Here is a 13,855-nt window from a genome sequence, read left to right on the forward strand (position 1 = left end):
CCTCTGTGACTCCAAGAGTGCCATAGCAATCTCTGCAAACCCAGTGCAGCATTCCAAGACCAAGCACATCGATGTAAGGTACCATTTTCTGAAAGACAATGTTGAAAAAGGAAATATAAAAATGTATTTTGTTCCCACTGAGATTCAACTTGCTGACATTTTCACAAAAGCTCTTGATGAGAAAAAAAATTTATTCTTAGTCAGCAAGATGGGTATGCTGAATCTCACCACTTAAAGGCAATAAGTATTTAAATAAGAGATTATCAATATCTCATGGTTATGCCTACAAGTGATACAAAGAAGTTAGCCATAATCAATAAAGTACTTCAAACCAGCATCTCTGGTTTTAAAGACCAGAGCCTCTGGCCACGAAGAAATCTTTTGATATGGCTCAAATATTTTCATCACTTTTGGAACCAGAGACCTCTGGTCCAAAGCAAATACTTGGTATTTTTCACCAAGTATTCCCCTCCCAACAAGAGCCTCTGGTTATATAGACCAGAGCCTCTGGACTCCAATTCTTTGAGACCATATCCTCTTTGGTCTCAATCTTGGACTTGAGCATTCATGCATTTAACCACATCACTTTCCATCACCCTTTGGAACCAGAGACCTCTGGCCCAAAGCAAATACTTAGTTTTCCTTCACTAAGTATTACCTTCACAACCAGAGCCTCTGGTTCTAAAGACCAGAGCCTCTAGTTTCCAAGTCCTATGCAACAAGCGATATTTGGTTCCCATCTAAGACTTGGCATGCACCTCACCCTTCCTTCATCAAACCCTAGGATCATTAAGCCAACCAGAGCCTTTGGTTCTAACGACTAGAGCCTCTGGATACATACTCTTTGCGACCAGAGCCTCTCTGGACCCAAAGAGTTTCCCCCCTCTCACTTCACATGGACTTAACCATATTTTCATACTTCATTTCATCGCCTTTGGAACCAGAGCCTCTGGATTCAAAGCCTTTGGAACCAGAGCCCCTCTGGTCTCAAAGGCTCAACCATTAGACTCTTTCACATACACTTAACCATTTTATCATACACCTTTTCCTTGCCTTTACAACCAGAGCCTCTGGTTCTAAAGACCAGAGCCTCTGGATTCATTATCTTTGGAACCAAAGCCCTCTGGTTTCAAAGACCCATTTATATTCATCTCCACTTGCACACTTAGCCACATTTCATACCTTTATTTCATCATCCTTGACAACCAGAGCCTCTGGTTGTATAGACCAAAGCCTCTGGTCACCTCAATCATCATTGTTATTGGTTTGAGGGGGAGTTTTTGAAAAACTCAAAACCAATCTTCATGCATCATTTGAGGGGGAGCTACTCTTTCATCTTGAAACTTCATTTTACACATGCATTTTCCATACCAGAGCATCTGGTTCTACTATCCAGAGCCTCTGGACACATAAATGCTAAATATATAATGAATACACAATGTGTATTTAACCAGAGCCTCTCTGGTTCTACATAATGGATTGCCCTTGCTAATTCAGAAGCTCTGGTTCGTCATCCAAGACTTCTTAACCAGGAAATTCAACATTTCATTGATGAAATCCTTCATCTATCTTCAACCAGAGCACCACTGGTTCTCCATAAAATGAGTTTTGTTAAATCAGAACTCCTCTGGTTACAAGACAAAATCATTTTCATCAATAAACCCATCTTAATTGAAATGTTTTAAGATTATATGAAATTGCAGCTTTTGTGACTAAAAACTATACAACATGGGTTTTTAGAAGACCAAAACTTCGTAATCTGTATTAATCTTACAATTAGATGGATTTTTTAAATTGATTTTTGGATTAATATTTAACGAGATATTATTTGGAATAACTTCTTATTTCAAATAATTCATACGTCATCTTCACACGCGCCTGACATCATATACAGCCTGTTCCCCACAAACCCTTTCAAATTTCCCTTCCCTAACCTCGCCTTGACACGTGTCATCCAACATTAATGGCACGTACAATCAAGACGGTTCACGATCTCCAAATCAAATCGTCTATTACCCAACTGCCTCTACTTTTTCATGATTATTTCAATATAATAATCAAGAAACCGTTACCCATTCCCCCCACCTCCTCCCCACCTATAAATACCTTTCTTCTACCTCCATTTTCTCTTTACGCTTCCTTAAACCTGCAAATAGCATTTGACGAACGAATATACCTGCAACTTCCTAAGCAATGGCCTCCTCCGCCTCCCACGAGTCAAACAACAACGACAGTCGCGTTCAATCCACCGGCGCCGATAGCCACGCAATCGTTTTCCTTCCAATGAAGCCCAACAACCACACCATTGAACTGAGAAACAACCTGTTCGACGACAGGTTTGTCGTCATGATCGAGTTCTTCAAGAACTTCATTCTTCTACCAGCACTGACCCTCGCTGACACCAGCGTACCACTAAAGTACGTCCAATAGTACTGGCAGATCTGTGAATTCCACCCCGACAACCATGGAATAATGGGGGACATTGATGCCCCAAACGACATGATCTGCTCGCTCAAAATTTCGTGGGCTAAAGTATCTCGAGTTTTGTGCATTCCCACTCGTCGAGAGCTTGGCATTGACGAATATGACGAACCACCCACCACCTCCGACATACTACGCTTCATTAAGATGCTAGCATACAATCGTGACCTACGCAACGCCTCCGACTTCAAACGATAATTCCTACCGCCAATGTGGAACATGTTCTTCTCAATCTTGAACAGGACCCTCACATGCAAGCTAGGGTCATTGGACCAAGGAAACATAAATATAATGACGATCATGTATGGGCTGTTCTTCAACCTCAAACTTGACTACGCCTTTCTCATATACAATGAGATCCACTCGGCGGTAGTCAAAAAATGCAAGCTCCAGCCACCGGCAAGCCCTTATTTGTTGTTCTATTTCCTCGTTTCCTATCCCTCTTCATAGGGGACGAAATGAGGAAACATGGTCTACCGGCTGAAGAACCATTCACTCCCGTCTTCAAAATGCAAGGCCATCGACCCACCCTATCGAAGGAAGGTTACACCATCAACCGGCCACTCTCAAGGGCCATGCTCAGTGTCATTCCAGAGACATCTGAGATCCGCTGAACCTATGAACGCTCTATGTTGTCCCAGGAACCAAGGGTAGCTACCACAAAGCGAATAGAGTCATCCCCAAAACCAAGCGAGGGAGCACAAGAGGCATCTTCAGCGGATGATCAAGATGATGATGATGACACTCATCGTGCCTCCCCCAGCCCTACTCAAACAATTCCCCCAACCACTTCCCAAAGGGCAACCACCACATCTACTCCTGGTGATCAAAGCCAAAGGAGTATTGAACAAGGACGACCTAGTCCACTCCCTACCTAAGCCAGCCATCCAGAGGCCATTCTTCGGGTCTCTAGAGATGAATCAGCTGAGGAACCCCACATTCCATCACCCCTCTCCCAACAGAGAGGTGATGTAAAAATAAGAGCCCCTTCGCCTCAAGGCTCGACACAACCTATCAAACACACAGAAGCATGTGTTGCTTCTGACATTGATAGATCCCAAGATCGTTCAGAGCGATCTCCCTTTTCTGCACACCCCCCTTCGATATTTGATCTACCAAAGGGGACACACATTCGCTTCACTGACTCGGTCTCTGAAACCGAGGAAAAGGAAGCCGATGCAGCAACATCACGAGATAGCTCCTCACTTGAGGGCTATCAAGGACATGATGGAAGTCCTTCATGGCCTATATTTTTACAAGGTAATGAAGGCGCCTCAGGAGCAGAGGCTCAACCTGCAGCATCCATTGCTGTAGGGGTTACCCCCATAGCCGACCTAGTCACAAAGGCCGAGTTCCAAGCCTTTGTTGACACAGTTCAGCGGTCCTTGGAAGACCTTAAACTCATCATCCAAGGGATTGTTGACAACCCACCATCAACCGATAACACCACCCTTCGACAATCCCTTGCCATCCTTCAACGACACCTCTCCCATCTTGAAACCCAAACCCGAGACAATACAACACATCTCCAAATGCTCCAGCAAACCATCACCCAACACCACAACACCGCCTCCTCCCTTGCCACCCAAAGAAACCAAATCCTCATTCACTCCATCGCCACCCTCACGGCCCAGGCAACTGAGGCCGATGAGAACCTTACCTACATGGCTACATAACCACCCAGCTAAACACCATCCTCYAGAACCTTAACACCCTACCAACCACCATCATCTCCCAAATTCCTCAACAAGCCCCACCTCAAACCACTTCATCAATCGGTGAAACCCTTGCCTCTCTTACCCACCAAATGGCCACCATATAAACCACCCTAACCCAACTCCCTGCCACAATACTAGCCCACATCCCCCAACCTACTCCACCCCCACCTCCCTCTGCAGGCCCATCCTTCAATGCAGCCTTCTCCTCCTTCACTACAGAGGTGAGAAATCTCATCGCCAACCTTCCCATTCCTCCATCTACATCCACCACCACCTCCGTGCCACCACAAGCTTCATCATCAAGCATAGAGTTTGCTACCAGAGCTGATCTCAGGGCTCTATCCAAGGCACTCATATCATCATTCAATGACATCAATGCCAAGTTTGCTGCCAGGTCGGTGGAGCCGACCAATGCGTTGAGGAGGAGTCTAGTAATACAGCAAGATCGAATAGACTCTCTTCTTCATGCGATGGAACAACGGCACAACAAGGATCGGGTGCGCAACTTAGCCGATCACATCTGGCTATGAAAGAAGAACAGGATGAGGGCCTCATGTTCATCAAGCCGCCCCCTCAAGAGAAGAAGGCATGAGGATCCAGACCCCGATAAACAGGGTCTCGGTCCTCATGAGGGGGAGAATCAGGTCACCATAGCCCAACAAACGGAGTCCGTTGCACCATCCCCACAACCCCAAACACAACAACAATCCCCATCAACCCATGCAAGGGAACCAAAGGCTCATCCCTCTAAAGATGTACAAAATGTACATGTTCCCCTTGCAGCCTCCCCTGAACCCATCGTGTTGAGTTCATCAACCGAAGAAAATCCATCCACCCCACCAACAGAAACCAACCCACCTTTTACTCCAAACCTACCATTAACCCCATCACCAACCCCTCGCCAAACACAACCTTTCATGAACCTACCCATTGAACCCGAACAAACACACATCCAACCTTCACCTCAACATCCTCAACCCCAGACACAACCCGATGAACCTTCAGCACCCTAAAAAGAGCCAACCCAAGAAACCATGCCATTGCCAACCGAAACACAACCCACTACCCAAACACAACCCCCAACTGATACACAACCCATCACCCAAACTCAAACCCCAATCGAACCATCCATGATGCAAGCAGACATTCCCTCTTCGTCAAGGCAACCTCTGCAGAGCCTAGTCGATGAAATAATACAGAACATGGAGTCGTTGAGGAGACGTCCAGAGCTACCACCCAGGGAACCCATAATGGTGGAAAATATCCATCAATACTTGTATCACGACCGTAATGAAGGTTTGACTCTCAATCCTTCGGTTCTATCGCCAGAATCCATGGACCTCCTACACCATAGGTTTATTAGACAGACCACCCAAGCACCACAAACTGTCTTCTCAAATGATGGGATAAAGAGGGTAATGGACCTAAAAGTGAGGACCTTCGCCAACAGAGCCATAAGATACATCGAGTACATAGTGGAAAGAGCACATGGTCAAATCAGCATGTTCAACGGCAATGACTTGATCAACCTCAATCCCTATAACTTGATTGAACTTTATGAATACACGGCTCAGTGACAGGATCATGGCATCAGATTTGGGATGGCAAACAGAGCGGTTGTGAAGACAATGGAGACCCTGGTGAAGCATCAAGCCAAGAGTGATTTTCAAATTTCTCTTCACTTAGGCATCAAAAGACTTTCCTGCGCTCCACCAAATGAAGACTTCCCTGGCCTGCAAGAGAAGAGATCTACCTCAGTCTTAACTCAACCTGAGCTTGGACTTGTCTATAAGAATGAGTTCGGGGTAAAGAAATTCTTCAGACTAACTGAGGCATTCAAGTATTCAAGTGATACACTTGAATGGTTTCAGAAAGTCATCATAGAAAGACTTGGTAGAAATCATGTGCCAAGAGAAGGGAAATCAACTCATTCATGAGATATCAACAGTCATCGGCTATCGAAAACTGCTTCTGCGCTTCTGGGATATATCTCAAGGTAGATCATGATGAGTTGTAAATTTTTGCCTTAATATGATGTCTTTTGCTTCCAGTACAGTAAGAATTCATCATCCAATGAAAATTTGGAATTTGATGCTTTTCTATTAGATTAGTCTTTGTTCTTCAAAATTGTTCCTAGATTAGTTTATGTTTGTTCTTTCATTACTTAGGGGGAGATTATTAGACCCCAAAATCCATAAAGTGTAAAAGTAATGAAAAACAATAAGTGATGAAGAACCAGAAGATCGATGAAGACATCAAGACAGAATTGACCAAGTCTGGAGAACAACCAGAGGGTTGATGAACAACCAGAGATGCGATGGAAAGAGCATCTTCATCACCCCTCTGGTCAACAACACTTAGAGTTTTCTTTAGCAATTCAACCAGAGGCATACGATGAAGATATGAAGATAAGGTTGATTCATCATCCCATGAAAGACAGCTGGAGATGACAAGTCGACAGCTGGAGATGACAAGTCGACAGCTGGATTTCAAGTTTATCTTAAAATTATAGCTTATTCATAGTTTARATAAACWTTATCTGTTAATAGAAGATTAGCTAAATAGTCTCACTAGATAGTTATCTTCTAATTAGCTTACTAGTATAAATAGGTGATTAGGCCTATTGTATTAAATGTCGCTTTTACGTTTTTCTTATTAATAAAGTGAAACCTTTGACACTCAAGATTATTCTTTAATGTTCATAATTTATTCTTGAGTGTTCATCACTTTGTTCATTAAAACACTATAATTTGGTTATTCTTAACTCGATTATTAGTGTTATTGAGAGACCTGGGTCAACATCTTTGACTAGTTGAGCGATTTGAATTGTTGACTTTGTATTTGAGCAGATTTGTTCGTATTTTGACTTGTTGACTAGGTTGACTTGACTTGTTGACTTGTTGACTTTTTACATCCGTATTCAATTTGATTAAGTGTGCTAATTTTGACTAAGTGTTTGAATTGACCGGATTTTTCATCCGGATTTGTTGTTAATTGAGCGAGTTAATTGTCTTTGTTGTCCGAGATATCTAATCCGGATAACTTGTTTTGATTAGAAATTCTTATACTATCTTTTTGTCCGGACTTCTAATCTGGATAACCTTGTCCAGACTTCTAATTCGGATAAGTCTGTGTGCTTAATTTTTCTAAGTCTTGAATGAGTGCAAATCCTTGTGTGCAATTTAATTGAAATAATTTTTGAGTTCTAATCCTTTAATTCAAATTTTGAACTGCAGAAGATCCGATATCATATAAATCTGATATAATGAGTTCAAGGGAAACAATGGCTATCGATACTGACACCAAGCCACCTGTACTGTTTAGAGAAGATTACAATCAATGGAGGGATAGATTTCTCAACTTTATTGAGAGAATGAAAGAAGGTGATCTGATCATGGAATCTTTGATGGAAGGTCCTGCTGAATTTTTCAAAGAGACACCTGTTGTTCCTGAAGAAGGCAGACCTGCTGAAAGAGTAATAAAGGAGAAGTTTAGATATACTGCAAAAAAAAAGGAGAGAGCATATGTTGATGTGTTATGCAAGTCCTACATGATGCAAGCACTGACCAACAATATTTACACGAGCATTGACAGCCATAAATCATCTGGTCATAGCATGTGAGAACAAATAGAGAAAATGATGATGGGTTCCAAAGTGGGAACTCAGTTAAAAATCACTAACTGTATCTCTGCGTATGAAGAGTTCAAGGCTAAACACGGAGAGAGCCTTGATGACGTATATGACAGGCTTACCAGATTGTTGAATGAGCTGACCAATAACGGAATCTCTAAAACTATCATAGAGATAAATGTTAAATTTCTTAGCAACTTACAACCGGAGTGGAAACCTTATGCTAACCATATCAGATTCAACAAATCCTTATCTAATATAGACATACATGAGGTTTATGAAACTCTGAAACAAAACGAGGAAGAAGTTTTAGAGGTCCGAGATTCTAAGAAGAAAAAGGAAAAGGAAGTTGCTGATTCTTTAGCCTTTGTATCTGAAAACAAGGGTAAAAGCATATCTGGAAAGCAAGTGAAGGAGATCAGCCAATCAAGTGAATCGGCAAGTGAAGGAAGTGATAGTTCTGACTCAGACTCTTAAACGACTGAAATTCAGTGTAAAATTCTATAATTGTATTGAAGTCATCGTGTTTGACTTTTCTCTAGATAAGTTTGACTTTGACTTTGTTTACTTCTTTGACCCTATATAAAGGGTATGTTGCTTGTATTTTTATAGGATTCTTTCATTGTTAAATCTGATCACGTAAAGAAGGTTTAACCATATTGTGAGATTTAACTTTCTCTCTCAACTATCATTGTGTTCTTATTAGAAATATACAGATCTACCATTGATGAATTGGAGCTTTCTTGAGGATTGATTAAAGTGGGACTTATCAGCATGCATGAAAAAGGAGCGGTTTAGCCGCCATACCCTTTTAGAAAGATATAAAAAGGGAGGTGTAACCTCCATCACATTCTTCTGGTTATTTTGAAAAGTTGATCGATTTAGAAGAAAGTGTTGACCGGAATTCAAGTTGGTTTTCAAGAAGTGATTCTCAAAAGAATTTTCAAAAGATGAGTAGTTTGTGCTTTCAAAATACTTTGAATTGCATATTGAATTGAGTTTTGAAAGATTATCATATTTGACTTAAATCGGGTAAGGTACTGACCGAATTATCTCTAAACTGCTCATAGTATTATACGATTTAGAGTTAGACAGAATTTGGATATATATATATATATATATATAAATCGCTCAAATGCTATCTGGATTAGATATAAACCGCCTGGTGTGTTGATCGGATTGTTAAACCCGACAAAGCGTTGAGGATTATTGTCTGAATTATTAAATCGGACAAATGGCATAAGTGTTATCCGGATTGGTTATCCGGCCAGAGCTTGACCAGAGATAAAGTCTGGTCAAGCCTGTGTTGTTCGGATTTGTGCATTATCTTATATATTACTTATACAAATTCTTATTTTTAGTATTCTTGTATAAAGAATGGGAATTTTAATAAAAATGATTTAGAACTGATAATATTCCATAGAACACTTATGGTTGCGGCCTGTTCTAATTGGACTAGTTTTATGAAAAATGTTTTGATGAGGATATAAGGGTGGCATATCAAGGAGAGGTGTACCATGGGATAAGGTTGGCATATCAAGGAGAGGTGTACCTTTGGTTATAAGGGTGGCATTTGTATGTGTGATGTATAATATAACTCTTACTATTATATCCTTTAAGATTACTATGATTTGGAATCTTTATTTCTTTGTGATTTAAGCATTTAGAATCAGAGTTCTGATTGGAAATCAAAGTCTGATGTTATTGAGGAAGAAATAAGAGGTTTGCCCTGAAACTTTAAATAAAATCTCCAAGCGTGCAAAAAGATTTGGATTCTTTTGGTCGGATTGGTACGGGGGCCAAGGTTTTGGCGGTTAACTCCTACTCCTCTTAGTTGTTCGGGTCGTAGATAGATTCCGGTCTAGAGTACTTCATTTTATGTTTGGTGTTGGTTTCTTTAGGTCGTGTTCTTGGTTGAACTCTTGTTCCTTGGCTCGCTGCACTTCCTTGTGCAACTTCCTTTTTTTTGGGTTTGTTTTGTAGGGTGTGATTTCTGTCTGTCTCTTGCAGGTTTCTTTATAAGTTTTAAGTGTTTTAATAAATTTGTTTGTTGCCTTTAAAAAAAACAAATTCACAATTATTCATACAATTTATGAAAATGATGGAGCATTAATCATCATCATATATTGTCTTTGATAAACTGTTACTATTATATCATAGAGAGATTATAGGTCTATGGAAGAGTATAACTCAAATATATTTTGAAAATATTCAAATTAATTTGATTTATTTGATCTATATCAATATTACATCTAAATTTCTTATATTTATTTAGGATTTATTAAGAGGGTTTTGAACATCACGGAACTCTCAAAAAGCAAATAAAATATTTAATTTTATTCAATGACAATAAAATATGTGATGTCAATTAACAACTAATGCCAAAAACAAAATAAGATTGAAAATACAACGAACAATAAACCAAAGAAATTGAAAACACATAAAAGAACAGAAGATCTACGTGGTTCCACCATAGATATGGTGATATACATCCACGGAGAAGAGAAGAAACTTGTAATGATGAAGAACACCCAAACACCAAAAAGAAATTATAAACCGAAACACTAAATTGTATATAATCTCTCTCAATATTTTCTCAACTCAAAGTAGGTTCCAAGCACTCAATTTCGTTCTCTATCTCTGGAACTCAAGGGGTACTTACACTAACCTTAAGTGGAATCCCAATTTCATCCCAATGCTAAAAAAAAGGAAAATCATAATCATCGTCGTGCACGGCAGGTCTGATTATAAGGTACAATCGTGCTTGAAAACTCAAATGTTCTTTTTCTTCACGAAATAACATCACACCCGTTTGTGCTTGATCGTAAAGTGCGACCATGTCAGAACATCCAAAACTTCTTGTTTGTAAAATAACATTATGCACGTCTGTAATTGAGAATATAAGGTGCGATCCTTTCAAAAACTCTAAAAGCTTTCTATTTTACATATCCTTGATTCATAATTTACAACAATTTAAAGGTTTGTCTATACTAAATAGTATTGTCAAAGTCAAACATTATGGTTCTCATGGTGCCAAGAAGAGCATGTTAACTTTAAATAATTATCTTTTAAAATTTTGTAACTTTTGTATTAAAAATAAATTTGTAGGAAAAACAAACTTACAAAATAGTTAATGGACGAATTTTTAAGAATGAAACTCCTAAACTAATTTATCATGTAAATTCTTCCTATAGATAGTTAGGTTAAATGTATTTTTTCTTACCTGTACCTTTTTTGTTAGAGATTTTCTTCAAGTATCACCATCTCCTTGTTGGAACCCTGGTTGTGCTCTCGACATCAATCTCTAGTATCATCATTTCTCAATCAATCCTAGTAGGTTCTCGGCCAATTGGTTCCGACATCAATCAAAGATTGTTTCTGGAGCAAGTGGTTTTAGCTTTAAGTTTCTTTTTATTCTATTCCAGAAAAAAAAGGCATGAATTTGAGAATACATTGAACAACTGATATGTATATCCTCCAACCCCTCTTCAAGTAATTCAAACCTCAACAATACTAGCCCTATTTCTACCACTACTAACAAAGTTGATAATCTTAACTATCTACAATGGTCCCATACCATGATAATGTTAACAAATTGATGAAGTCGAGATGGTAATCTAAGTGTGGGTTTATTGTAACTTGTAACCTTGAACGCAACGAAAAATAAAAATATTGGTACAATAATTTAGAAAACGTTTATAAATCTAAAACCCAAGCCAAATCCAATGAGACATTTAATTAAATTGTAGCATATCATGGGTGTTTAGGAATGTACCTTTTAGGATCTAGTGAAAAGTTTGATGTGGCACTTAGAAACCGAGCACAGTTTCCTCTACAGTTAATCAACACACGAACACGCGTAGATCCTCCAGCAAGTGCTAGTCCAAAAGAACCTAAGCCTAAATATATGTATATATATTGATAGCCAATATTCAGAGAATTTTGAATTCATTTACCAAACTGAATTGGCCTAAAACCCTATTTATATGAACTGGTATCATAGTCATTATAACCTTAAATAAGGTTTGATATTTATCTGTAAATAATTATATAATTATCTAAAACTTTAAATAATTATGCTTATTTACAGATAATTTCATGTAATTATCATAATTAAATTTTAACACATATTTTATAGTTATTCTTCAATAATAATTACTTAACTGTCAATCATGACTTTTGAGTTACTTTCAAATGGAAGCAAATGTATTCTTTGTGCGCGACCATATAGGTTTACATACTCCTTAGCAGTATCATTGTGTGACATGTGTCGTGGGCATATAATAACTTACATTCTCCCACTTGCACATGACACATAGTAACACAAACAATGGTAAGCGTCTAGCAACACGTCACTGCCCCCAAGGCTATGTAAATATGTTTTTTCCTTCGAGCAATCTTTATTGATCCAATCAATTATATGGTAATATCATTCCTCTATCCTTTTGCTTCATGATATTGTTTTCAACTTAAGACATAGATCTATCTCATTCTTTAGAGTTCAAAGATTATGTTCTCGATTCCAACATCTTTGATTCAGATATGTGCTATTAATTTTACTAATCCACTTTTCTATGACCATGGGAATCAAATTATGTTATCGAGGGGTCCCAAAAATATCTATCTCAATGTGGGAGGAGAAAATCCCATATTTCATGTACATGACTTATACACAATTTGTGTCATACCCAACATAGACCTTATGATTACCCGGTTAAGGATAATGGTAGACTACATCAAAGTATAAAACTCCTTCTACAGTAGGTACCAATGTACATCTCAGGTCTGAGGATAGGAGTATCCACCATTTCAGGACTCATCTTATGACGCCGATCTATGAGATGATCCTGGTTGTGGGCCTTATCAAACACCTGCCTCCCAGACAAGTGTATGTGACTCTGGTTGCACCCAGTGCACTTCCAACTTGGACTATGACCAGACTTCACAATGATCTTTATTTATTACCAGTCCCTTGGTAAAAATCGATCAAGGATAGTTATTGATCATCTTTCTCATTGATTTGATGATAATCCCTTTTATCTTTGACGAAGTATTATGTTTCTGTCTTTCAGTACCAGCGATTATCACTGAGTCTGTTTAGTGATAGCTGAGACATGTATTGTAAATCTACCAGCAACAGTGATACTTCAAGAAGACAAAACTCACACCAAAGAACCTTCAGTGAAAGTCGAAGACTGAAACTGAAGATTAGTGACTGGCGCGTTCGTGACCTGAAGTGGCATTCAATTATTACAACCTGGTCAACATATGTGTGAAGACTGCCCAAGCCTCAACGAATGCTGAAGAGACCTTCAGGGTTATTCCAGCATTCAACGATCAAAAGAAGCTTGTTGTGCAAAATTGCTTTTGTCTTGTCCTTCCACACACAAAGGACAAACCCGTACCCTTTTTCTAGAGTATAGTACGATACAGAGCCGATTAGTTGAATCTATTACCCACCAACTCCATTAAAGGATATCAGCTCATGAATAGACTTTTGTACTATTCATTGTAGCAAAGGACAAGCTTTTCTCTAAAAGCTTGACGCATGGTCAAACCCTACTGCAAATGTGCATTTAATGCAATGGGTATAAATAGATGTGTGTTATCTCCATGCAGAGATACCTTAATCCTTACGTGCATACGTGAAAGAACACACACACATCTAAGAACACTTACGCTTATCTTCAAGAAAGTTAGAATCCCTCTTTAAAGTATTCTAAAAGTTCTTACCCAGAAAAAATTATTTTCTTCTTAGTCTTAACAGCAAATATTTTCTCTTTGCTAAGATCATTAGTGTGTAACCTTAGATTGTTTTAGATAGGTTATCTTTACCTTATCTATTTCTGCATACAGTCTTGTAAAATCTGTATTGATCCTTCTTTATCAATATATATTTTAAATTTGGAAAGTTTCATGTGTTTGTATTAATCCCCCCCCCCCTACAAATTCTTTCTATAAAACTCTTGTAGACCTTAATGGGACCAACAATAGTTTTAAACAATATGATCATGATTTTATTTAA

Source organism: Cynara cardunculus (assembly GCF_001531365.2).
Source record: "Cynara cardunculus var. scolymus isolate 2C chromosome LG 3, CcrdV1, whole genome shotgun sequence".
Lineage (NCBI taxonomy): Eukaryota > Viridiplantae > Streptophyta > Magnoliopsida > Asterales > Asteraceae > Cynara > Cynara cardunculus.